Source organism: Aphelocoma coerulescens, chromosome 2 (assembly GCF_041296385.1).
Source record: "Aphelocoma coerulescens isolate FSJ_1873_10779 chromosome 2, UR_Acoe_1.0, whole genome shotgun sequence".
NCBI classification, from domain to species: Eukaryota; Metazoa; Chordata; class Aves; order Passeriformes; family Corvidae; genus Aphelocoma; species Aphelocoma coerulescens.
The window spans coordinates 131086155-131112635 of record NC_091015.1 but is presented as its reverse complement, the minus strand read 5'-3'; the positions used below and the strand labels follow the sequence as shown (position 1 = coordinate 131112635).

The window sequence follows — 26481 nt, the reverse complement described above, 5'->3', positions numbered from 1 at the left end:
AGACAGATAGCAATTTAGTAGGGCAGTGGAGCTCAAGGCTGGAGCTGAGGTATGGTCGATGTGACTGAGGTGCTCTGGGGGTTTACTGTCATACCAGTTCCCTCACTAGCTGGGAGAGGCTGCACCTCCACTACTTGTCTTGACAACTAAGACAACAAAGTTTGGGAGTGTCCGTAATAAATTGTTGTTTGATACTCTTTCTTTTTAAAATAAGTAACATAGAAGTGGAATGAAAACCCAAACCTTTCTTGCAAATAAAAGAGGAAGGTTTGTTTTGGCAACTTAAATACTAGGTGTATATTTTTAACGAAACCTATGTCCAGTTGAGTGAAATACTTTATTGAGAACTTATAAAAATCTATCAAAGTTGATGGGAAATAATATTTTCTTAGCACAACAACACTTGGAAAAGGATACATGATATTTCTTATTACTGCTGGCAAGGGAGTGCTTTGTTATTTAGTCATCATCATCACTGACAATCTTGTAATGTAAAGTGCATGATTCGGGAGACCAGGACCAGCAGTAAAATGCCCTAGTGGGATTGCAACTTCCTTTATTGAAGTCTTGGGGTTTTGCCTCTTTGTTTCACTAAGTCTTCCAAACATTTCCCACTTCCCACTTCCTGCAGAGCACAAGGAGAAGGTACTAAGCTGCAAGACGGGGCTGCAATAAAGTCACTCAGGATGAACTTTCTTTTTCAAGCCATGCTCAAGCCCTTTTGTATCAAGAGCAGCAAAAACTTTAGGTGAACTAATCTGTTTGAATTCTGAGCTTCTTCACCTAGAAGGATCAACCAGATATGCCGCACAATCGGAACCTCCCGAACAGAAAAAATAGTGAAACTGTAGCATTAATGTTTCAAAAGGCAAAGGAGTAGCAAAACAAAAGGCAGCAATCAGCAATGCTGCATAGGATCTGCAGAAGGAAATCACCAAGATGTTCCTAGTCAATGGCTAAATCAAAAAACATTTTTGAGAGAAGGCTTCAACAGGGTGCCCTGTGGATTAAACCCTTTCTCTAAATTCTCAGGTCCTGTTGTACTTCAAAATATATATCAGAAGCTGTCTGAGTGATGAAACACCACAGCAGAGTTACAAAGTCAACTTTTCAAATACATGTTAGAACTCAATTTCCTCTTCTGTCAGAAACATCACAAAAAACAGTTTTATATCTTAATGGACAAGTTTTGTAAATGACATGTTGGTTTGAGATTAATAAATAGATCCAAATCCATAAGAGAAGTCACTGAATCAAGAGTTTTCATATGTAACAGATCATTTCATACAAGAAAAGACCTAAAAGTGGATTGATATAAACAGCAGACTATAAAATGGCTAAATGTAAAAATAAAAGGCTAATGATACAGCTGCAAATTTGATACCCTATAAATTACTAAATTTAAAAAACTGGGAAGTATAATCTACTCTGCATTTGATAGTAAAAAGTTGCTTCAATCTGTCATGTAAGACAATCCCTAGAAATGTTAATAACCAGAAAAGTTTATTATCTAACAAACTTGTATTTGGGAAATCTAACAAAAATCATAGAAGTAAATATGTAATAACTGGAGAGGTGTAAAATCATATATCTTTGAAATCCTTTTTGAAATAAAAACAATTTTACAAGCTAGGGAAAAAAAGAAAAATTATTATGACTTCTCAAATAGACACTGTCACTGTTACAAATGGACTCAGCTTTCAAAAATTAAAATAGTATACAAAAAATGGTGAATCAAAAAATCACAGTTCCTAGCATTCATTTTCTTAATTCAAGTTAGGAATTATCTGAAACATTTGAATTATGTATGTAAGACTCAGAGTTGGCTGATGCTGCTAATAACTATCACAGGAGAAGTTCCAGGGAACAGCTCATCATCCATACTAACTGCTGCTCCTAAGGACAAAGATGTTTCCTTCACAATTCTCAGCCTCATCTTATGGTCATAAATTTAACCAGTGGCTTCAGGAGGAGTTTCCTGGACATGATGTATCTGTGAGGACTGCTGTTCTTTTTACCATTACCACTGGTTCCAATGTGCTGTGCTGGATTACAGTTTAGTCCAGTTTGGCAGATGCAACTGTTAAAAACTGAAGTGGTTCCCAAGCCTCCTCCAAAGAAACTCCGCCTGGAGCTTTAAGTGCCCTCTGTTCCGAAGCTCCAGGATATTTTTGCTAAGCTCAGCAGTGCAATCACCTTTTCCTCACAACCTGTCCTCCCATCGCCTCTCCTTGCCTCCTCTCCCTCCTTCCTTCTTTCCTTCCCTTTCCCTTTCTTCTTTTGTGCCCAGATTGGTGGGCACTCCCAAAAAGCTACACACGAACACAAGGAAGAGGGCAGTGGCAAGGCAGGAGAGGAGCAGTGGGAGCCTCCTACCCCAGCGTGCAGCCTGCGCATTCAGCTGCAATAGACAAGACCTTGGATCAAGGTCACTCTTAGCACTAGCCACATTTGACTTAAAGTCTGTCTTCACATTTCTTAGTGCTCTTAGGTGTGTATTTCTTTTTCCTTGACAGATGTTCCACTGAGAAAAAATTTTTGTAAAACCTTGGGGCAAATGCTCAATGTTCACATTTGGAAAATATGCGCTTTCTAATTTAAGGGGAAAAGATATCAAAAAGCTGTTAATCTACTCTGGATAAAACCTCAGCGTTGGAGAGTAGAAGATTGACTTACCACATGCTAAAATCCAGGATTTCTAACAGGAAATTAAAAGGTGATGAAAGAAGAAGGTTAAAATAAATAAATAAATAAATTGCATTAAAGACTGATGGTAATGTATAAACCACTTTTTATATAAATTTTACACTCCTGCTGTGATTTCAGACTTTTACTGACAGGCTGGACTTCAGTAGAAAGGAAGATAAGATTTAAAATGAGAGAAATGCCAGGTTTTTAAAGCAAGGGAAAGCATTTAAACCTGAAGTGGAAGGGAGGTGTCAGAAGATCACTCTCAGCTGAAGAATGCTATTTAGCAAGTTAGTATTCCTCAGCTAAACATTACAGCCTCCTTATCTGCAACTTACTATCTTTCAACAGAGGCTTCATTACCAAAGGTGAGTGTAGCCTGTGTCACAATTAAATATTTAACTTTGACTTAGATCACTTCTTCAGAGCTTTGGTGACAGCTAAAGGAATCATCTGACCACAGAAGAAACTCTCATTAGATTTTTAATGATCTGCATTCACTTGTCCAGGTGAAATACTAGTTTTTGGGTGATTTTAAGATGGTAATCCCTTATAACAGCTCACTAAATACATTTATAAGACCACGTGTCATGGCGGTTATTGAATGTCAGGAAAGATTCTGAGTAAATCACAAATATTTATAGTAAGTTCAGTTTAATGGAGCAAAAGAGAAACTTAGCTTTCTGACAAGTAATTGTCAGAGAAGAAAAAAACTCTGATGATCAAAAGCGCCTTTGCAGTCTTGGTCAGACAGATAGGTAATTGGCTGTCACTTGAGTAAGTTTAAATAAAATATAATGCAAAAGTAATATATGTGCTGAAGGAGCTCAATAAAAGAGCAATAGCCAAGATTAGTGAAGGCCAAAGCATAAAAAGAAAGAAAAGAAAGGCAGGTTCGATAAGAAATATGTTGTCTTTTTAAGAGAGCCTGTGCTGCTTTTCAACAGTGAATGCTATTCTTATTCAGCTGTTCAACTCATACGGAAAATACTCAGAACTAAGTAAAGGTCTTTCCACCATCCTGGTAACTGCTTTGGTGAACGAGTTCAGTGGAGGGTGATGGTAGTGATAGCACATAATATTGCTGAAGACATGGTATTTTAACAAAACAATATTTTCTTTTTTTTTCTGAGGAGAAAAAAAGTTTCACTCCTCAATACTTCACCAGTTGTTCTTTAATAAATGCTTATGAAAAAAGACAGGTAAGGAGCTGGTATATATTCAATGATTTTGAAAGCCAGTAAGAAATTTAAGTTACTTTTAAAAAAGCCTGGGGTATATCCTGTCATCTGGTGTACTAAGTATTTCTAAGTTAAGTTATATGTAATAACTTATATAAGTTATTTTGAAAGCTCTAACATCTCAGAACCAAAAGACCCCACTAAATGAATGGCAAAGTTGAACTCATCAGAGAATTTGGACCCTAGTATAAGAAGGAGAGCTAGTAAATTCCAGATCTTTAAAACCTATAAATGTAATTAGAAGGTGCTGAAAAGATTCTTTTCTCCACATTTTAACAAATATATACATATATTTATTATCACTATTTAATATCAGACAGGCACAAAACAAAGATAATTCTTAACAGAAAAGTGTTTTCCTGATTTTGTGTACTACAAAAGCCTTGTAACTACATTGGTGATGTGCAGGGAGATTTTGAGTATATATTTCACCAAACTGAGCCCAGCCCTCCAGTTTTGTCTCTGAAAAAGATCACACAAAGTCAAAAGAAGTCATGACTCTATCAAGGCTGCAGGATCTGGCTTAGAAAGGCAATAGCAAATTATTTAAGAATCTCATCAGCATGAGAGGAAGAGTTTGTTAATGTTTATTCTGCAGGGTGACCTGACTGCGGTGATATAAAGGATGGCATCAAATAGTCCCAGTTCTGAGTGCACAACGGGTGCCAGGGTGATATACCCAAGGCTGACAGTTACATCTGTACCAAACAGACACCATAAAAATGCAGTTACAGTCTATGGGTAGCCATGATAGGGAAGAAGCCAGCTATTGTAATAAAACCCCATAGCACCAACTCGTTACAGCAGAGTGATTTAAGATTGAATTTCAACCCTCCAATGAAGTTGTAACTGATCCCAAAACACTAAAGGCAAGCCCCTTGGCTGCTTGACCTATAAAATCTTGCAAACAGCTGGAATGAACATGCATATAATGGCATTTAAGACTCCCTTGGTTGTTTCATTTAAATGCCAGCCCACATAAAGCAAAAGACAGTGTAAGAGGTGGTTATAGGTTAAAGATCTTTAAAGATTTTTATCTTGATATGAATGAAAAAGTCCATGTCAAAAGATACTAGAAAGAATGGAAAAGCAAATTACAATTGTCTTCTGTATAATTATATCAAGCCGCATACATGGTGGATTAAGTCCAAAAGAAAGTTTTCATTTGCCACACCATTATATCCCTTCACATCTCCAAATTCTCATAATTGTAATGTTTTTTTTTCATTTACTTGCACATTTGAACACATCCAGTAAATCTCTGTGCTTTTACAGGCTTCCTCAATGCTCAGGTTTAAGAAATGGTGAAGTACTTACTCACTAACAGTAATTCAGTAATTAGAAATGAACATGTTTACCACTGCTTTGAATTCCCAAGGCATAGTAGGCAAGGTAAGCAGGTAACAGATAAGGAGGTAGCTTGATAACTATGAAGCTGACAGCCCTAGAGACCTCCTAGATTCTGATGACTATGGTATCCAGTTTAAAAAAAGCAAAGAGAGAAAAATGAGAGAAAAAGAAAAAGCTGGAAACATTTGCTGCAGGATCTGTACCCAACCCATTGCCAGCATGAAGAGTCTGACTGTGAGGGAAGAGAGGCTGAGATGGGCACCCAGACTGCGAGGCATAAGAAGAGCTGAAATCCCTGTAAGGTAAACAGTAAAACAGTATTTAGAGCCTCTAGTAGATGAATGTCATCCTCCTTCTGGCCAAGGAACAACCCTCTATTCTTATGAAATAGATCTCTTTTATGACTCTTTAAAGCCCTCTAAACCTGTGTTTTAATGCAGGCTCCAAAAGAAGACAGAAATTAAACCAGATGGAGCTCTCCTTCCATGACTAAGGAAGATACATGTTCAGAACTCACAAGGACCTGGAGAAGTTAAAGAGTTAGTTCAACGTCAAAGTTTAACAAACTAAAATTGTTTGATAAGAGCTTTGGCATAAAATATCACATGGCACAAACTGATTCCTGCCAGATCCTGAGAAACATAAGGTTTCCCACAGGATGATGCATCTTAGGTTTATTTTGTGGTTCCAAAACTACGGTGTATCTTCAATCACCAAGTCTCTTCAGGCAAAACAAAGTATTAAGCCAAGGCAGCCAAGTAATAAAAATCATGTGCTGGCTGTTACCCCTAATTTGAGCCACAACACAGAGCCTATTTCCACAGCAGGCAGGAGTTCAGATGTCTGCCTGGATAATCTTTCCTTTTTTTTCCCCCAGAAAACTTCTCTCCAATGTATCTCTCGAATGCCAGCCATGCAAAAATAGAAGAACGATATATTAATTTCCAGTTAAGAATTTTCTCTTTTTGTCTTTCTTTTCTTCTTTGCCTTTGTTTCGTGAGTTCTTTTACTCAGAGTTAATTAAAACGCAGGAGACCAAGAGTTCATCTTCAGACTTAGTTGCTTATTATACCTTATTTGTAATACAGCTGTGCAGAGTGTGCCTCCAAGTTAACAAGGTGGAAAATGGCTGTGAGTTCTAACTTCCAAGGCCTTTTAAGGTCCAAATCACCTAATTATGAAACACCAAAGAATCTGTTTTTACTTATAATCCAATAATTAACTATTCATGATCCGCACTGCGGGTTTTTTGACCCAATACCAGAACACCAAGATTTGTGAAGAAGAAGGAGAAAAGAAGAACAAATCCAAACCCCAAATCCTCCATATTGTTACATATATCCCATAAACCTAATTTTCTCCATCTCTACATATTCCACCCAGTGATATAACTTGTAATTACATAACAACAACCTCAGTGTTAGGAAGCCTTAGGAAGCCTTTCCCAAGGTTTCAGGTCAAACACAGTGTGCTTCTGAGGATCGCTGTCTGTCAGCACTGAAAGGCTGAAATTCTCAGAACTCAAGAGTTCCAACACGAGAGACTGCTATATTTGACAGTTGCGCAAGGGGAAAAAAAGGCATTTTAGCACCAGCTCAGAAGTCTGATGGCATGTCTAAATAGGTCCCTGCACTGCAGGTCATTCACTTGCTGTCAAATGCCAATTTCAAGCATAGTAGCAAGACTCATGGATCCTTTGACTCTGTCATTGCATATGACGAGATTGCATTGATGTTGCCATTCCATTGACATGAAAACTCTCTGATACTGGATCATTTCATGTTGTCATGTAAAATATAGAAATATCCTTCTTTGTTTACAGCATCCCTCTACCTCCTGAGTTATTTGGCCAGGAAGAAGGGTCAGGATAAGACTGAATAGCAGCGTGACAAGTATTTTGACCTCGTGTTATCTGAAGTAATACATCGATAAATTTTTTTGCATGAATAACTTCCAGTAGAGGGCTATATGGGCATTTTTTGTCTCATTTAGACATATAAGTATGTTTTGATTAAAAAGAATGGGAAGTCAGAGGTTATTCTCAAACACAAAAGAATACTCTAGTTAGAGGTGGGTGACAACATAGCCATATCTTGCTTTAAATCTCACTCTTTTACATGTATTCTAAGATCTGGCCATTCTCTTGTAGAAATAAAACTACAAATTCACATTATTTTCTGTGATTTTGTAGCCTTGTTCCATAGAATGGTGAATAAAATTATATATAACTACATTGTACAGTTTACTAGAAAGTTGTCAACAGAAACACTCGTTCTGGGAAATGATTGTTATAGAGCTACAGGGAAATAAGAGATGTCTTTTGGGTCATCTAAGACAGATTCTAGGATACCAAAATTAACTCCACTCTCAACTCCTTTTAAGGAGTTTAATTTCTACATAACTGGCTTGATTCCCCTAACCCTTCTGGAATGCCATTCCAAAATGTCATTCAAATAGCACCTGTTTCACCTTGAATTCATCTTCCCTGAACATGTGTGGCCAGCACTCTTCTAGACATGGAGACTAATTCTCACATGTTCCTTTTCCAATGGAAATACATATTTTCGTTTGGAATCAAGCAAGAAGATCTTGGCTTTGGCTTGTTACAATCTGGTAATACACAGTTCATAAGAGAGAGGGATGAATTATGGTCTGAATTTAAAACAAGTATTTAGAAGTAGGGATGATACCTTTCAGGGTCATTTTAAAACTCAAAGGTATACATATACAAGTGTAAAAGCTCTGTGTATGTTATATACTTGGGACTCTTTCATAAAATTAGTGTTCAAATTGTTTAATATTAACTTTTTGCTCTGATTTTAACAGAATGTAATTCATCTCTCAGTGACTTACTTCCATTTGTCTTGTTATTTCCATTTAATCCTCCAACTTCTGCTTTTTCTCCATAGCAGTTGGACTGCAGTGATTCAAAAAAATTTATCTAGCCTCATCCTTGCAAACCAAAGATGCAGTAATTATCTCCCATTACCTTCCCAATTCCTGCCACTCTCCACTAGCCCTACTGCTGGTATTTCAGTACGCACTACAAAAAGATGATAACTAGTGATGTTCAGTGGAGCTTTTCATTTATCTCAGTGGTGTTCTCTCTATTTATCCCATCAGTCAAACCTTTTCCAGCAGCTCTTTTGTCCACTCCTAGGCCAAGACATACTCATACATTTGGGTATTGGTCAATTGTCTCTCAAAAGGCTTGGAGCAGAACAAACAAGTTGAGGAAAGCAGGGGGGCTACCAGAATGTCACAAAGAGACACCAAGGCTGTTCAAAGGCAGGAGGTAATTATTCCTAATTATCCAGAGATGCTCAGCAAGACCACACAGGCAAAAATGAAGGCAGAGACTGATCTGAAATCATTCAGTATAATAGATTCCCATGGTAAAAGATTCCTCCTTTGGATTTCAGAGTACTGATCCCAAAGATTTGCAAAATTCCTGAAATATTTGTCAGTTTGTGTTAATGCTATGTACGTAATGTTCCTAAAGAACTGAGGTAAGAACACAACAGCCTTAATTAGTTGCAAAGTATCACACTTCTGTGTGCTGTGCTTTTCTGAGCTGTAGCACAATAATGTTTCCTCCAGACTACTTGGATTACATAGGTTGATGCTGTGGAAATACCTCCTAGAAATACCATCCAGAACTGTGCAAACTGCCCCAGGAAACATCAAGAGATCAGACAGTTTTACAGGAGACCAATGTTTAAGGTAATGCATAGGTCCTACTTGAGCGCTAGTAGAGCAAAAATGGTTCATGGAATGGTTAAGGTTGGAGGGGACCTCTGGAGTTCACCTGGTCCAAGCCCTCTGCTCAAGCCAGGCCACCTAGAGTTGTTTCCCCAGAACCATGTCTAGATGACTACTGAATACCTCCCAGGGTAGGGGCTCCTCTTTGGGAGACCTGTGCCAGTGCTCCGCCACACTCACAGTAAAAGTGTTTCCTTTTTCATATGATATATGATTTCTAGTGACTTCATCAGATGTGCTGTGACAGTCTCTGTGGAAAAGGGGGAACTTTTAGAAAATAAAAGAAACTCCAAGGCTTGTTTCTGTCTTCAAAACTTGCTGATTTTATAGCTGTGGCAGATCTGATACAACTCAGCATCAAATTTATAAACCTGAGCAAGTTAGTTTTCATAAGGAGGACAAAAGGAGACAGTACCAAGTAAAAAACTAAGACAAGCTTAGAGCAAAGGCCCTGGCAAAACTCAGAACCTGGAATCCTTGGTCGCATCAGTTACTCCAATGAAGCCAATAGGGTTCTTTAGGAACACATGGGCGACAGGATGACATAAATGATTGAATGGCGAGTGTGGTAAATGGTAGAACTGTCAAAATTCACCCTCCGCTCTATGAGATAAAGGAAGATCTTTATAACGGGTCTGGAACTTCACAGCACTATGCAATTTCCTCTATTGAATCATGATGTTAACTTAAGCAAAATGAATGTCAGATGAATCAGAATCTGATTAGAGATACTTGCAGTAAAGAAAATTGTAAGACCAACCAATCAATTCATAAGTGAATTAAACATAAAATATGGATCAAAAAAAAACATATCTCAAGCATCTGTAGGAGGAAGACAGTATTGCTGGCTCCATGGTTGAAAAAAATCACACTTGGGAAAAGCAGTTGCTGCCAGAAATCTCCGGCATTTCCTACCACAACTATTGGGACTGCAGGCCACACTGAAACTTTTGGAAGATATCATCTAGAGATACTTATTATGGAACTATGGAAGTTCCTATTACTGACAACACATGCAGTTGGAACACTGGAATGCCATTTGTATCCTCTGTGAGCAGGTCATTAAGCATGCCTGAGGATGTTTCCTTTGCCTGATTTTCTGCAAAAGACACAAAGTGCATGCACATAGTTTGCAGTGCCAGAAAATGTTCTCACCTGCCCAATACAATAAGGCTGGAAAGCATATCTCTACCATATTTGACTTTACTAAATTTTGTCTGCTTCAAGGTTTTGTCTACTGTTTCCCTCTAAAAGTAGAGTTGTGATCTTGAAATTTCAGTACTATGACTTAATTTCAAGATTCAGAAAAAAAAAAAAAAGAAAATTAATCAGAATACTCCAAAATCTTATTTGAGCACAAATACTACAGGAAGTGAGAAATTATGATGACCAAAATGATGATTATGAAATAGGTATGTTTCATCTTTAGTGTAATATTTATCTGAAAGTCTTACTGCTGTGAAAGTCATTCTTAAAAGTGAAAGGAATCTTTAAAAACCAAGTGAATAAAAATGTTACTTGCCTTCCTTACTCACATTTTATCTACCCAAAATAGATGGATTAGTACAAAATGTGAAGGGAAGCTTTTAAACCCGGGGAAAAAATCCTGCTGCAGACCTTCTGCCTCATTTAATTTTACTGTGCAAGTTCAGAAAGGGAAGACCATGGAGAGAAAATATAATGCTCGGTGTCTTTGTGAATACCAGTGACCACATTAGGCTGTCACACACTTATACATCCAGTGGATTTCAGTCACTGTAGACTCATTCATTCCAGCTTCATCTCCCTGGTGAGAGACACCTGTTTTCAGCAGGGCTAAGCAATCAGTCTGTGACCGGCTGTTTTCAGACCCCAGGGAAGGTGTGCTGTAATCTCTTTTTTTATCATTGCTGGAATAGGCATAAAGACAAGGTGAGCCTGCTTTATCTGATGCCATGGCAAGAAATGGTAAACACCCATTATCTTGCAGGAGCTCCAGAAAATCCACTGTCAGAAAAGAAACTCTTTAATCCAGTGATTCAGCAGATGGGAGTAAATGGAGAAAGCTGACACAATGACAACCTACCATATTCCTCCGTGGGAGGCAAGTCCCCCGTATGTTTCTTCTGTCTCATCTCCTTTGTAACTTCAGAGTTGGAGAGGCTGCAAACATGTTTATTCCTGCTTCTGCTAGAGCTGTCACATCTCTCACTTTGTCCTGCCATAACACTGTCTTTGCATATTCATACACCTCCCCAGGGACATGCTGCCCACTAAAGCCACAGATCTTCCTTCCACTTCTTTAGGACCAAAGTGTCTCCTGTGTGTCTCCAACACATTCTTCATCAGAATGACTGTAAACTCTTAATCACAATGACTGCTGCATTTTTGTATGACCTGGGGTATATCCCATTATCTGGTGTACTAAGCACTTCTAACAGCTTCCTAGAGTTTGGGGTAAACCAAACACACCTTAAAGTGCTGGTGGATTTATTCTTGTCAAACAAAATGGACAGCAAATATATCCCATAAGTTATGTTTTGGTACGTAATGCTCAGCAAGGTGACAGATGATTTGTTCCGAAATATACCACAACATGGCTGCTTTGACCATTAAATTTAAACCTTACAGATCTTTTTATTCCTGGCCTTAATTAAGAGTTGATGTCTGCTCTAGAGTTATTTTGGAGACAAATAGCAATGATGAATTTTAATACCGTGCCTCTACCTTCACTGAAGAACCAAAGTGAACCACAGGACCCAGGAAAGATGCTGTTTATATTGTTTTTTGTGCCCTTTGCCATCTGTCCATCCTTTATCCCCTGCAAGAGAAATGTGGGGAACTAGATGCTGTTTCACGCTTAAGGGTCAGCTGCATTATGCTAGGAAGGGATAAAATATTTCCTACTGCAATTCTTTGGAAAAATTAATTAAACAATAATCCTTTTTGATTGTAAATGGGCAATATATTAACACTGGCAGTCTCTGACTGCCAAAATACCTCCCCAAAGTCCCTGTACGTTTCTTGCACTCTGTCCCTAAAAATCTGAGCACTTTTACAGATAGGAAAATGGATTACTTAAGAATTTGCACTGATTCAGTATGACCATTCTTATGTTCTTGAATGTTCTTGAATACCTTGGAGTAGTTTATTGCAATCTCTTACTACTTCCAAGGCCATTGCAACTCAATGAGATGAATAAAATATCAACCTTTATCACTGTCTTATAACTACTTACAAAATACAGTGAGAGGCTGTCATCACTACTTTCATTCTCCACTGTGAACTCATCCTATTTCTTCATTACAATGTATTCTTCTACAAAAGTGAGGAAACTGCTGCTCCAATTGAAACACTGTTTGTATTCAGATGAGGATGTGGAAGCATGCAAAATATTTATCCAGTACAAAAAAAGGACAAGGACAGAATCCAAATTCACTTTCTCAAATGTAATTCAACTTTCTCATAGATTACTTGCTCATGGTAACTTACTTCCAGATCCACTCTTAAAAGTATCTTGCACATAAGTGGCCCCAGGAGGCTTTTGATTTTCAAGGACTTCTACTTACTCTCATACTCAACCTCTCTATTTCTCCTACCACTGCTAGGCAATAAGTACTTATCAACCTCTTTAATGCTGTAAAAACACAACTCTCGGATGCTGCAACAGTTTGCACTTTTTATTTTAAGCTTATGGCTTGGAAAAGAAGAAAACCACACAAAAGAGCAGTTAAGGTTTGGCACCACAGGCACAGAACAGAAAGCACAGAATAGCCTGCTATTCCCTCCTCTCTTTGGTACTATGGCTGTATCCTGTGGTTTAGTTCAATTTCCACTTGCACAGCCTTTTACTAGACTTCCTGTCTTAAAATTCTAAGGTTTTAACATAATACACACAATGCACATTAAGATAACTGCTAGTTATTTGCCTGTTCTGCAATGAACACCTGTCTAACCACGTAAGATACCCATCTTCTTTCTATTTTTCTCCAGAGTCAAAGCAAATCCCTGTCTTAAAAGCAAAGAATAAATAAGAATGATAGGACAGGGATAATGTACAAGGCATGTATGTTCTCAGGTGCACCTTTAATCTTATCTCCATTTTGACTCTCTAATGATCCAATTTAGGGTATATTTTATCTAATCCTAAATTCAGGATCCTACTTCTGATACACAATATACACCCTAAAGTGCCTTGTAGCTTAAAAAACATGCTTGTTCTGATAAACTCTTTGTACTGCCCACATAAAAGAATTGAATGCAGAGCTACAAAAATGTCTCCAAGCTCAACTGTAAATTAAAGCTGTCACTTCATATTGAAAGCCTGGAGAGGCTGCATGGCTTTAGGAACACACAGGGAACCATCACCTTTCTATCTTCTTTTTCTCTTCACATACTATGTTTCTGTCTTATTGCAAGCATTTCTTTCGGAATAAAGATCTTCCCATTTGTTTTTAGTGAGGATTTATTCTCATTACACAAACACAGGATTACACCACAAAGCCAAGATTCCAATCACAGATTGATGAAAAACGCTGAGTCTGTCTACTGGGAATAATAAAACATGACTGGGATTTTTTTTACTGTTTGCAAAGTTTATGTAACTAGATTATGCTGTTGGGTTACACTTTCATCCACCTTCAGTGTTCATTTCCTTTTTCCTGTGGCATTAGAAGTTACCATTTTGCATTCCCCATCCTAAGTTTGTAAGAAGCCAGTGAAATAAAAACATTTTATTTATCCCAAAATGTTTCACTGAAGTAATTCAATCAAGTCTTTGAAAGAGCTGGATGCAGAACAGAGTTCCTTGATTTCTATTTCTAAGCATCCCCTTCAATACATCCCAAAGTATCCCAACTCTTTTTTAATTAAGGAACAGCCGTGTAGTTAAAATAAAGGAGACACTTACAAAAGGCTCCTGCCCTTCTCCCCATAAACCTGTGTATAATCTGTTTAAGAAAACTGACATGAGACATGAAGTCAAGTCATGCATGTTCATGCAAATATCCAAATGTGCAGGGAGTTTGTTCATAGTATATATCTATACAAATTGCATATATATCTTGACATATATGTTTAAATGTGTGTGTGTAATTAATTCAGCGTCCCTAATTCTTTGGATGCACAACCAATTGTATAGAATTCATTCTGAAAGTCTGGCCCAATCACACACACAATTTATCTAGATTCAAAACAGTTATCTTTTCTGAATAAAAGAAACCCTGCAAATGTTGTAAGTATGAAAATTATAGTAACATTATCATAAATTAACTCAAAAGCCTCAGAAAAACTGCAAGGTTCAGTGGAGGACACACTTATGTGAGGAGGGCACGATTGTGTCTGATGTCCTCACAGCAGCTCCCACGCCTGCAGAAGCACCCAGAATAATCCACATGGTCTGCACACCAACATCGAATCCAGTCATCTGCTATGAGGCCCTTATCCCAGGGGAAAGAACGGCCTTGTGACTTATCTCCATCAAGCATTAGGACAGACTCATGTCAGTCGGTGTCCTACAGAATCCAAATCCTGGAGGATAGCCACAACATCAGGAGAAGGAAAAGGTGTGGGCAGGAGGTGGGGACCAACTGTTCAGGGAGCCCTTTCTCACCACAGCTACTTGCAGCTCCAAGAAATTTCCTGCAGCTGCAGTCATCTCTGCCAACAGGGTTTTTTGGCCCTGAATGACTTAGGTATTGTAAAGGCTGAGTGCTTGCATCAAATACAACTCTTTACGTATTTTCTAATTTTACTTGTTCAATATTTTTTTTTTCTTCTCTGTTTCCATTTTACATTAACTTGCTTTCAGAAACATTGTAAAATTGGCTCATATTTGGTAAAGTCTAACACTGCCTGACTAGGAATTAAACTCTTGCATTTGAAATAAAAGAATATTTTGAAATCAACAAGGTTTATGTACTATATGTCTTCTAAAGTAAAAGATGACCTTTCAGTGAGTAACTATGGGTACAGCATTAATATAGTAAAACTAGTTATTTTCAAATAACTTAATGTTGAAGTTCTTTTCCAAGAACTTAACATTGAACTTCTTTCTTAAGAACTTAAATATCCACTTTGATGTGGGGAAATATTTACTAAAATTGGAAGGTCTGATTCTTCAGATACAATGGTAACTTGACTTAAGGCAGTTACTGAAAACTGTCACATAAACTTTTCCTCAGTTACTGAAAACTGTCACATAAACTTTTCCTCAAAGATGCTTTCTTTGATTACCAAAAATGCTGTCATTAATTAACCGCATATTAAAAGTCCTTCTTGGCCAAAAGCATGTCAGACATAATAAGTCAGAGTTCTCCTCCCAAGAGATGTGATAAACCCATTTTAAAAGCTACAGCAATAAAGCTCTTATTTTTTAGTAGAAATGTAAAGGTATCAGGTCATCAAATCATGCTGGTTTTTTAAAAAGACTCAAAAAATAACCCAACAATCATGATATAACATTTATAAGATTCTAAATACTTTGGAGGTTCAGGGCTTTTTGGAGGCAAGAACACTAGAATTTCAATATTTATCTTTGTTATTTACTACTTCCCTACTTTTGCATTCCTGTAAATCTTATAAATTATTATTACATTACATAATACTATACATATTATTATTCTGTTGGTCTTTGTTGATACCTTTGGCATCACAGGACCCAAAACACTTACACAACCATTAGGAATCCAGCCTTTAAACACAGTATTCTTAACAGAAATCCCGAGGAAGTGTTTACATTTTGAGAAGTAGAGATATTATTAGTGTATTTGGAGAAGTAGAGTATTATTAGTGCGTTTGAGGAATGCCATAATTTCCACAACTCTTGTATTTCTTGATTGAAATTTCATAAGGTGCCCAATTAAGGACACTGCTAAGCACTGATTCGAAGTAATATAAATAATTTCCTTAAGACTCCTAAACTATTATTATCCAACACTACCTCTCTTCTGGAACTTCTTTGGTGTTCCAAAAACTGGTGAAAACAAAGATCAGATCCTGAGAGAATTCTTCACCTAATTCTTTCAAAAACTCTGAATGAAAGATAAATGCTCTTTTCAAAATGTCTATCATTTTAATATTTAGTACTAGGCATTCTCTCAAATTATCACAGGATCAAAAAAGGTTTTATCATCATTATCTTTTCAAACACCTCTATCATTTATTTCTTTCATTTTTTTCCAAAAATGGAGAAGAAATACTAAGAGATCACTTCTGTCATTTCTCCATTTTAAAGCAATTTGACTATTTTATCATTGCTCAAGAGATCTGCATCACTGTTACCATCCTTTTTGCTTCAAACACATTAATACTGACTTCCATGCTCTATTTCCATTGCCCCGTTTTCTTCTGAGACCTTTTGATGATTTTAGCATTTTCTGACACAGACACATATTTTTCTGCTACATACTGGAATACATATTGATCTTTTCCTGAGGTACTTTCATTTTCCTTTCTATGTATGTTTAAATGCTACCATTGGTTACAATAAATTTAGTATTTCTTGTGTTAACATAAAGCTAAGTGAAGTGGGTTGTTTCTTGAAATTGAACCTTTATTGAGTTTTAAGGGAAAACAAAAGGAAGATAAATTCTTTCCCAAGGGCTAAGATGTACATTCTGTGGTTTAGACAAAAACCCAGTAAGTTGTATAATGTGACCACTGTACAGCCATTTGGGTTTTTATATGTTGTATATTTATTAAACAAAGGATGTGAAACTGAAAACTTTCAGTCATTTCTAGGTATAGGGTCTTGGTCATCATACCATATCATAAATTTAGACCTCTAAGACTTTTTACAGGAATGACAAATAATTGTAGAATTGTTAAAATCTATTCTGCCCTATGATTTTATAAAATAACTGCACAGGTCATCTACTAGAACATTATAAAGATACTGTGCTTTGGTCTTTCCTCATTATGGACCTGCTGCATTTCTTAAGTCAAGCAAAATAAGGAGATGTACTGGGGAAAAAAGACCCCCTTTTATAAAGCTATTGCTTCCTTTTTCCTTTTCAGGGAATTTCCTTTATTTCCATATTAATGGAACAGCAGGATGCCAATCACTAATCAATGGTGAACCAAGCTTTCGGTTGCCAAAAACTGCTTTATGCTAGGAATAATTCTTGTCTTATATTTTATTGTGGACCTCATGACACAGCCCTAGGGGAACTAAACCACTACAAAATCTCTGCTGATATGAGTACATGTGTGCATAAAAGGGCAGGCAGGGTGAATAATAAATAGCTGCTGTTAAAAAATCATATTCAACACTATGAGATGTACAACTACAGGTCTCAGAGCCTATATTCTTAAATTTCACTGCTCTGCTTTTTTGCTGCTATTTCCATGGAAATGCAGTAAAATGTAAGACAATATTTACTAAGCAAGTATCTGAATCACAGTTCGGAAAGAGGACAATAAATGAGTTGAAGGAAACATATTACAGTCAAAGGCCTGCATTTCAAGGGAATTATTCTTCACCTGATACTAATTATGAAAAAATTATAGGACCTTGCATTTGGTCTAGTATCTGTAAAAATGCCATACTTAAATAAATTGGTCCTGTCACTATGATACAAGAGAAATCAAAGCTAGTGATGAAACCAAGATAAAATATCTAATCCAGAGACCAAACCTTTTGAAAGGTCTACATCCAGTCTCAGCTCATTTTCCATCAGGAAACTGCATAACCTCACTTATTTAAAGGTTAAGACAAAATGTATTTAAGTTAATGGAACACTTGTGTTTTTTTAAAGATATAAACTCCATCAGCAATAAGAAACTTTATGCCAGCAGGCACCACCTGTAATTAGTTGTACCCCTGGATTTCAAACTGGGTAATTAGGGTTAAAGACAAACAGATGAAACCTCTCTTTCCCAATGCCCCATGGTGAAAATAAGAAAGTTCTGTCAGCTTGGAAGACCTGCCCAGACGTGATGAGACCTCAGAACAACATCATGCTGAGATGGCAATATCAAGCAAAATGCGCCAAGTCCACTCCCCACTCAACAGGAGTAAGTCAACACTACTGCTCTTGGCATCATTTCTCATATATTCAAATAAGTATACATTGTGATGATGAACAAAAGGGAAAATAGTTACTGTCCAAGATTCCTCTGGTGACTGAAACAACATTTTGTAGCAATTGACACTTCCAAAATGTTGTGGATTGCTGAAAATCTTTTTGTCCCCTCCACAATTGCACATACTAACTTTGGCATGTCTATAATTCCCACATAAGAACACTTTTATCAATAAAGTTTAATATTATAAACATTTATTAAGAGAATTTATGGCATACTGCTCAGCATACCACCATCCATTACAACTAACTCTCATTTGTCAACTTGCAGAATTACAAATCTTGTTCTGGTTGAAGAAATGATTATGAGCATATTCATCTCTTCCTACAATCGCATCAATGAAGATGGAGTTGACAGGGTAAAGGACTGGTATTTTGTGGGCTCTGATTTCAGAGAACTTTAAGTCTACATTAATCCTGATGTGCAATCAATACATTTTAATTTGACTGTATATACTGGAACAACTATTCAACCTGAGAATGGTGTGTGTCTCATATGTATTTATTTTCAAAATGTCAGGATGTGCTTAGGAGCAGGTGTGGAACAGTCCCAATTTCCTCTAGAGTGGGGAAGATGCTCTTTAGAATGAAACAGTATAAATATCACAATAGTAATGTTGAAGACCTTTAAAAGGAAAGAAAAACAACTTGAAAACCCCAGATCTATTTTGGCAAGCTATGCAAATGGCATCTCTTACAAGGAGATCTTACACTGGTGCACTTACTTCAGACTGCAGGGGTTAACCAAAAGTTTTGGAGGTTAAACCAAAAGAACCACTCAAACTGAAGGCTAATTCTGTTTTCTCTTTCAGCCCAGTTTTTAAATGACTCCTATTGGGTCATGTACTTTCAAGAAATTAGACTAATCCAGTCAGTATATTTCTGTGTGAAATTACAAAGTGGTTTAGATATGCCTACAATGATTATGGGATAATGTACCCAATCTTATGGCACAGAGTGACACAAGCTATTAACTACATGAAGTTCTTAGTATCTTAGCTTCCCATAGTGTGGAGTTCTACCCCTTTCACATGCACAAATCACTGAGAGTTATTTGTATTGAGATTGATTCTCATATATGGGAGAGGATGCTTTACACCATTATGGCATTATAACATAAACATGGTGTAAATACATTTTATATACTACATAGAATTGAGAATCAGTGTTTCTTTAGTGTTTTAGGAGCATGAATAAGTTTTATTATCTCCTCTCTACAAATGGTGGGGGTGGGAACAGAATATTATGGGCTGCAGTTTTGCTCAAACTTCATATGAGTGAAAGGAGATAAAAATTACATCTTTATATGGTTATGAGAGATAAAGATTTCAAATACATAGAAAGCAAGTAAGGACTTGCATGCTCTGCATCAAATAAGAAGTGAGTGATATGAAAGCATTAGCAGCTAAATGAAACAGATGAGCAAGTGTACATTTATGTTAGGCCTTCTGTGCTGATGTTTAGTAGTTTGACTACAGACAGAGGTAAGCAGCTGATTATTATCCCCCAAGAGTGAAAGGAAGCCAGTAAGCAATTATTCTGAATTGTGGTACGAGACACAATGCCTCCCAGAGCTATTTGTAGGCTGATGCAATTTGCATGCCACTGTTTGCTCAAGTGCTTAGAAAACACAGTTTATCCAAGGTAATATTGTGCATGAGCGGTCAGGTCTGAAACTGAACAAGCTTTCTTGCCTCATCATCTCCTTCCTTGCTTTCAGAGATATTCTGCAGCTTCTCAGAAAATCCTCTCCTTCAAACAAAAACGTTGGCTGAAGGAGCGGTGTTGTTTGTGGGGTGCTGGTGGGAGACAAAAGGAGATGTGCATGCTGACTGTTACGGGACTCTAGGAAGGGAAGAAATGGACCAAGTCTTTGTCTTCTATGCATGGGGATGGAATTGAAGCAAAAAAGAAAATCTAATTGCATTTCTGAATAATAACTTCTAGTATTTTTAATATTCTTCTATTTTGAAATACCATAATATTCCCTTGTTCCTGCCAGGATGGAAGCTCCTCTGGAAGATTCCTCCTGAACTAACACACAGAAAGGGGTCTGGGAGAGCAAGAAAGCACAGATGTAAACAGGCAGCTGTTATCTCATGTTTCCAATGGAAACCTCTTAAGAGTTCAGTGGAAATCTCTCCAAACAGTCCCATTCAATGACTCTTTTTCATTTTTGTTTTCAGAAAAGTTTTAATCAGCCTTCAAAAATCCAAATGGTAATGGCATCTGCTTAATAATAGCTGGCTCAACCAAAATCTGTAGTTGGACTGTGTTAATGTAAGTCTTTGAAATGTGTGAAAATTGCAGGTAGGAGAGTTTGTATATATAGAGATACCTGTCTGTATATGAATAGATCACAAGGTAAAGGTTGTAGCAAAGATGGCATATGAAGCTGACATGAAGACTTCTTTCATACAACTAATGTGTATTTTCCTTTGGAAATAATTTAGACAAGATTTTTTTTTTAATCTATCCTGTGGCATTGTCCTTTAAATTCTCATTTTCTTCTTTTCAATTTTTCATAAAAGAAAAGCAAATATAACCATTATCAGACTATTTTCTCTGTTTAAAAATCAGGTCTGTTTCTGTAGTGTGATATACAAAATGTGAAAAGTCCAGACTTTGAACAAACATAATGGCATGTAAATTAACTTAGACCTAGAAGAAACAAGAATGTATTTCATATAAATTATTTCATATTTATCCATTTCATATAAATTACTGAAGAATTTACACTGTGATATAATGTACAGTTTAGCAAACTATACAATTTTAGACAGAAACAGTTGTAAGCAAAACTGGAATGAAGGTAACAAGCTAAATTAAATTAGAATTGGTGATCTGGGATGTATGTAGGGCCAGCCTCACAAGGCATTCAAAGTGAGCCCAGGTGTTATGCTCATTTGAGTCTCACCAAAATGTCACATACTGCTCATGTCTTACTTTAAAGACAGCCCGTATTTCTAACCCTGCAAAAGATGAAGAGTAAGTTGTCCCTATCCTATGGTTAATCAAAATCAGCATCTTGCTACTATAGCAAGGAAAAGGTCATCCTGATTTTAGCCTATCACTGTGGCAAATCCATAGTAACCCCTTGAAATGTTAAGAAGTTAAGCATGCTTAAAACAATGTAAATGAGAGAAGAATTAAGTCCCAGGAGACAGGTCCATGCCTGGTATAAATATCACTGTTAAAATAATTGCATATATGTCAATACACAGTGAGTGAAAATTTGCTCTCATGTTGTTTCTTGCCCCCCCCCCATAAACAATTGCATTATATATATATATCATTAGTCTCCACTCAAAAAAAACCCTACTAAAATAATCTGTTCTTTTAGTTAAATTTAGGACAGTAGAAGCTCTAAAGGAAGTATGTGGAGGAGAGAAGGGTTTGAGGGGAAAGAAGACTCAGAAATTATCTCTCTTCATCATTGTTTCTCTTGTTCCTCACAGCTCAAACTATATTCCTCATCTGTTAAGAGATAATTGTATTTTTGTAATTATTTCCTCCTGTCAGGAGACAACCTGAGAAAAGATCTCATTGTCTCTTTCTTTGAAGTACACAAAACTTCATTAGTAAGGTTGCTTACTTTAGTTTAACCTATCTAGTGAAATTAGGCTGCCCACACAGCCTATTCTAGTCTGCCAGAAAATCATCTTTTCCCTCTTCTGAGGCTCATGATGAATCTTGCGTGAACCATACCGGTCTTAAAACCAGGTATTTTTGTTCACTTTGTGACTATTTTATTATCAGCATGTCTGATTTCCTTTAAGTTCTGTGGGTATTATTTGGAAATAATTTTGACAGTGCAGATCCTCAGTACAAGCTTTGCTGAGTGACTCACCATTGCAGCTCATTAAGATTAAAATCCAATTTGGTCTCCTCCCAGTTTCTCGGGGTTGTTATCTTGTAGGCTGTCTTGAAAGTTAAATCAAGGAAGTTCTATCTGAATAATGTCCTAAAACATCTACATTGTAAATAATAAATAACGTTTTCAAGCCATGGGGATGTTCAAAATGTTTGTTTCAAACTAAGATCAACAACATCTACTCAAAGCAAATCATTCATATGCGAGAGCATTGTCTATTCTATGAGCGCAGGATTGATTGGGTTGTCTCCATAAAAGCCATTGAGCAATAGTTATTTACTGAAGTAATCTGAAAAGCAGCACTACTCTACAATCTTGAAACATTTTACCTAGACCATGAACCTTGGCGAGAGAAAAAAGTTAAAATCTTCGTGTAAACTCTGTTCCTCAAACTCGTTAATAGAAGCACAGTATGTGCAGATAAACAATTACACAGAAGTTCCAAATGCTTGCCATGACCCTGCTCCCCACAGCTGGATAGCAGAAGAGCCTAAAATACCCATAAAAATACAGGGTTGGTGTTTCAAAGATGGTCCATAATGATTTAATGTCTGGGAATGCACTCAAGAATCCCTTAGGTGCCTGAGCACATTAATTGTAAATTTCTACAGGCAGCCGAAACTTGAGTTCTTGCTCACTAGAAAACATACAATAGACAGAAACTGAAGAGATTCCTTTGATTTAGATTAGATTTCCCATTTATAATAAAAATATTATGACCTGAGGCTGTTGGTCTCACTAATGACACTGTGACACATTCAGCAGCTTTTTACTCTTTTATTCTGCCTTGAACTAGAGCTTAGAAAACCATCAGAAGTTTCTGTATTTGTGTTCTAAACCATGCTCAATAAGTAAGTGTTTGGTTTCAGCTATTTTCAAAGCATGCAAGTTTTGGAGGTGGACTTGTTGGAGCCTCATTCAATATATCACTTACGTATCACATTTATGGACTATTTGATTGTGCTTTATTTGTGGTCTGTGTCCCTCCCCAATTCAAATAATCAGTCATGGCAGTTCTGAGATATCCTTGAGGGAATTGAACTTGGCTCCTTTGCAAAGAGACAGAGGGAGCAGTTTTGGCATCATTAAATTTCAATTTAACCCTTCAAATAAGGCTTGAGTAAGTACTGAAGAGACAAATAAGTTTTGTGCTGACCTTTTTCAGAGGAATGAAGTTCATTCTACTGTTGGTTATCCTTTTCTGTGTATCTGTACAACTGTAACTCACTGACCAACAGAAACACCATTCTCAGCCCAGAGTTCTAGACACTGCTGTTAAACATTTTATTTTTCCTTTTAATAATAATTTGATACAAGGGGTCATTTGTGCTGTTGGGTTTTTTTTAAAGGATTCCTGCTACTGTAATGAATTTTGTAATGTACTATCTTTTCCCATAACATTACCAGTTTAATTCAAAGTGCACCTGCCATGCATATGTATCAAAGCATTAGTATAAAAGCACTTGACAACTAACATTTTAGCTAAAGTCTGCAGCAACACCATCATTTGACTAATTCTACTGACAAGCCAAAAAATACATGTCTTAAATGATTCCATTCAAAATGCAAAACTATTACACCTTTTTGTTTTTTCAGGCTGAAGAAGATGGATTCTCTGTCTGGATCAATTTTTACTTATATTCAACTTTTTAATAGCAATTGAAAAATAGATAATGTATCATTAGCATCACAAGAAAAAATATCAAAGAACATTGCAAAATCCATAATTCTAGATGACTGCAAAAGCGTGCTAGCTTTTTCTTTGTCTGCTCCTTTCATTTTTCTTGCATTGACACATATTCTTTCATGGCATGATTAGAAAGAAATACTAACCTGATGAAAACATAATCACAATACATTGTATGTGTTCTGTGAAATAAGTATTTTTCACAGCCATGATGGCACAGGCTTAAAAAAATGCATTTGCTTTTCGAAGATACATGCTGAAAATCTACAAATGTCAAAATGTCACGGTAATCAGATGGGACCAGAGAGAAAGTAGGCATATATCCCAGGTACTTGCCTAAGAAGCTGCAGCAGAGATCCTTATTACTGTTTCAATTGTAGCTGAAATGTATTTCCACACAGACAAATTGTGGGAGCATGTACACGACACTTAAGCTCTGCTTTAGCATCCTAAGTGAGGCTTATTGCTAGAGCCTCTCCATTTAGGTTATTTTCACCCTGAATGGGACATGCTTTATATAATTTAACATACAGCAGTACAGACAGAGAGGTTTACAATGATGATTCTGACAAGAAAATTATTTCTGAAACAAGCTTAAACACTTGAGTAAGGTACTCTGAGTTAAGAATTGCTATTGCTATTCTGCTGGCATAAACATCCAATGCACACACACAGGAAGGGAATGATTAGGAATCACTGAATCCTTCTGCTGGAGCAGACCAGCAGCCATTCTTCCTATTGGCACAACCCGTTTTGTTTTGCCAAGACTGTCTCTCCTGCATGCAAACAACCTGCATGCTATGTACAAGGTACACATATATAAATATACATCTGTACATATTGGTCAATCACAGCTAATGTTTTAAATGTTTTAATGTTTTTATGTTTTAAAAAAATAACTAGTCATATACACTAGAAACCAACACTGTGTTAAGAGCACACCTATAGCACTTTGAATAAATAAACAGTACATTTTATACTTCAGCATCAAATTTTTAGTCTGATTTGCTAAGGAGATGTGGGTAATCACCTTGTGCATAAGCATGGGTTTGTGTCTGTTTCCTGTCTCTTCTCCTATTTCCTTGCATGGTCTATTTCAAATGCTTGTTGAAATATGAGACAGGAGCAGAGGTCTCAAAGATTCAAATATCTCAAAGATATTTCAAGAAAATAAAGTAAAAAGACAAATTGGCAGGGAAAAGTCGACAAGGAGTCCCACGTGGTAAAATATTGGGGAGACATTAAAGCAAAGCCTACACCAAAATCATTTAACTGGGAGACAAGCCTGAAGAAAACCTGACTCCTCCTTCTAGAGCTCATAATCTGCTTGCAAAGCCTGGAGAAAGAGAAAGATGCAACCCATGCATTTCAGCAGCTGTGCAGAGAAAGGCAGGACAGCTTATCTGGTTGACCTTGAAGGAAGTTATGCCTATGAAGTTGAGTTTGTTTCTTGATCTACACAAAACACGCTGTCTGTGAACTGAGACAACCAGCATCGAACACAGGTGCTGAGAGAGGGATGCCAAAAGAAGGATCATGGCCAAGTTTGTGAGTGAAAGCACTGGCAGGCTCTGGCCGTTTGAGAGATCAGTTACACTCTCTGGAATTCTCTTTGAATAGAGATGGGTGGATTTTCATGTTTTATGTATTATGGAATGCCTCAGTTGTTCTACTGTACAATGCATATGTGATATTACAGTATCCGTACGGAAGAGGAACCTTTCTACCACCTATAGGCCTGAAAGTGTTGAGAAAAAGAAGTCAACTAACACATAACCTCTTAAATTAGTGCCAATGAAGCAGTGATTTGGTATAATAAGGCGAAAGTTTATCATGTGAACTAATAAGAGCATTTTAAGATCTGTATTTAACTTCAACAATAGGGAAAAGCAACTGTTATATACAATGAGTAGAGAAGATAAAGATATTTGTTCACTTCAGTATCTCTGTTGGCTTGAATTTCACTAGCAGAAAGTCAACAGCACAGGCTGGCAAATGGACAAAAATTTCACTTTCAACACACTGAGTTTTACTGAAGGAAGCTGTAGAATCTGAAAAAATACTAAGATGCTTGAATTATATTCGACACTACTACTATTATGTGATTCATACTGTGTATTATAATCAAAAGAGGTACTGAATAATTATCTCTGAAAGATTATTAGAGAATAATGTGTTTACGTGAATACTAGCATATTGAAATACATATACTAACATGAAACAGAATGTGGCAACAGCAACAAATTGGAATAAAGGCATAATGTTTGACTTATTAACAGCTATTTATAAAGTAATTTAACATATTCTAAATACTCTTTGGAATTGTTTTTGTTTATTCAGTGCATATTTCCTAGTAAATGGAAGGCGCTTTCCTTATGACTGACAGAACTGTTACTAAGAGCCACATTCAGGATTTTACCACAAAATTGGAATGTTTAGCCTTTTTGATGTTTTCCATAAAATCCTCAAAAGACAAAATTCTGTCATATGCTTTTTCCACAAAGTGTTACACAGCAGCATGGAAAATAGTCTAAGGCAATCCTATATAAATCATCAGAATACATTACACACACACACGTCTCAAACTTGCTGATAAATGCAAATTCGCATGTATCAGACAGTACCTTTCTATTACAGATATTTAGTACTTAAAATATTGCAAAACTTGGTGACCATACCAAGAGCTTTCCAAACAGTAAAAAAGAAAATTATTGCAAAATACAGAAGATGCCATTTTGCATCAGGCAGTTCAAGCAGGAGCTATTATATGTGTGTGTGTGTGTGTGTGTGTGTGGTGTGTGTGTTAGTTAGACAGTC

General features: G+C 36.7%; 1 protein-coding gene and 1 long non-coding RNA gene across 5 annotated transcripts in view; one reads left to right on the top strand and one right to left on the bottom strand.

Moving 5' to 3' along the window:
* The window catches only part of NKAIN3 (sodium/potassium transporting ATPase interacting 3), a 346639-nt gene that overhangs the window by 187890 nt on the left and 132268 nt on the right, over positions 1 to 26481 (bottom strand). The window lies entirely within an intron of this gene.
* Positions 2982 to 7325, top strand: LOC138105930 (uncharacterized). 2 transcript variants are annotated; one of them, XR_011148804.1, is made up of 3 exons: positions 2982 to 3056; positions 5474 to 5581; positions 5720 to 7325. It is a non-coding gene; the product is annotated as an uncharacterized lncRNA (long non-coding RNA). The 2 variants fall into 2 exon arrangements; XR_011148805.1 differs by lacking the exon at positions 2982 to 3056 and adding an exon at positions 3131 to 3197.